Source organism: Pseudophryne corroboree, unplaced genomic scaffold (genome assembly GCF_028390025.1).
Source record: "Pseudophryne corroboree isolate aPseCor3 unplaced genomic scaffold, aPseCor3.hap2 scaffold_263, whole genome shotgun sequence".
Lineage (NCBI taxonomy): Eukaryota > Metazoa > Chordata > Amphibia > Anura > Myobatrachidae > Pseudophryne > Pseudophryne corroboree.
In genome coordinates, this window is record NW_026969290.1 from 861,101 (window position 1) to 863,075 (window position 1,975).

Sequence of the window (1,975 nt, forward strand, 5' to 3'; positions counted from 1 at the left end):
TTGTTCTCTGAAAAGTGTCCACAAAGCCAAGTCTCTGATTAACACCTTTGTAGGGATGGTTTTTCACCGATTACTAAATTAAACTTGCTTCATTGGAAAGGCAGCAAGATGCATCCTCATTTCAATGTCTACTGAAATAATACAGGTTGACACCAGGAAACATTAACGCCACTGCATCCTTGCTGCTTTCTCATGTGGAAGTCTGTTTAATGTGAAAACAAGGTGATATCTAATTAGCACACAGGTAAGGAATTAAGAAAATCTTTATTTAAGGGTGAAGATGTTTCTCACAAAATCGTTGCCCCAATGCATCATTGAAATTCAAGCTGGAAAGATGATTTTAATATATCACTTGTACATTTTGTATTGCTCTTCTGGTGACAATGTAGTTTGTTTTTGTCAATTACCATTTTAATAATAGGGTAAAGAGAATTAAGTGGATTTTTGAAAGAAAACAATACTGTCAATATACTATTAAAACAAATTACAATGGTAAAAGTTATTGTACTTTAAGTAAAAATAAAAGAGCCAAAATATCAATCCCAGTTTTGGATTACTTTAATTAACAAACAAAAAAATGCATATAGCAGAGGATAGTTTCAATCTGCCTACCTCTGGGTTATGGGCCCAGCATGCTTCCATTGCAGTACTCTGCTGCACATGTAAGTGCAAGAGATCCTGAAGCACTCACTCATCATGGGAAAGTACCAATGTGTTTCTTCGTTGGTTGATGGAAGAAACATCTTACAAAAACTCTCCAGATTATTGATTTTTTAATGTTTTGCTAGGAAACGTTTTAGATGAATGCTTATTAGCCTTTGTCAGTACGGACTTTTGCAAAGTGTCTCTGTGGCGCAATCAGTTAGTATGTATGGCTATTAACCAAAAGGTTGGTGGTTCAATCCCACCCAGGGACCTAATTGACCTTGTTATCAGATTTTGGTGATCTTTAAGTAGACAAGTCAAAATTTCAAACCCCCTGTTATGGTGTAGGGTACCTGGCCTTCTCTGATGTAATCAGAGTTAGATTTGATTCAGTGATTTTATAAAAACAGCTAGGAAGCACAATTTAGCAGTGGGTTGCAGAGAAAACAAATATGCTGGCAGAAAAATCCAATTGAGTGATTAAACAGCTCTTTATTTTCTGGCTTTATTTTTATGCTAACAAATTTGTTCTCTGAAAAGTGTCCACAAAGCCAAGTCTCTGATTAACACCTTTGTAAGGATGGTTTTTCACCTATTACTAAATTAAACTTGCTTCATTGGAAAGGCAGCAAGATGCATCCTCATTTCAATGTCTACTGAAATAATACAGGTTGACACCAGGAAACATTAACGCCACTGCATCCTTGCTGCTTTCTCATGTGGAAGTCTGTTTAATGTGAAAACAAGGTGATATCTAATTAGCACACAGGTAAGGAATTAAGAAAATCTTTATTTAAGGGTGAAGATGTTTCTCACAAAATCGTTGCCCCAATGCATCATTGAAATTCAAGCTGGAAAGATGATTTTAATATATCACTTGTACATTTTGTATTGCTCTTCTGGTGACAATGTAGTTTGTTTTTGTCAATTACCATTTTAATAAAAGGGTAAAGAGAATTAAGTGGATTTTTGAAAGAAAACAATACTGTCAATATACTATTAAAACAAATTACAATGGTAAAAGTTATTGTACTTTAAGTAAAAATAAAAGAGCCAAAATATCAATCCCAGTTTTGGATTACTTTAATTAACAAACAAAAAAATGCATATAGCAGAGGATAGTTTCAATCTGCCTACCTCTGGGTTATGGGCCCAGCATGCTTCCATTGCAGTACTCTGCTGCACATGTAAGTGCAAGAGATCCTGAAGCACTCACTCATCATGGGAAAGTACCAATGTGTTTCTTCGTTGGTTGATGGAAGAAACATCTTACAAAAACTCTCCAGATTATTGACTTTTTTAAGTTTTTCTAGGAAACGTTTTAGATGAA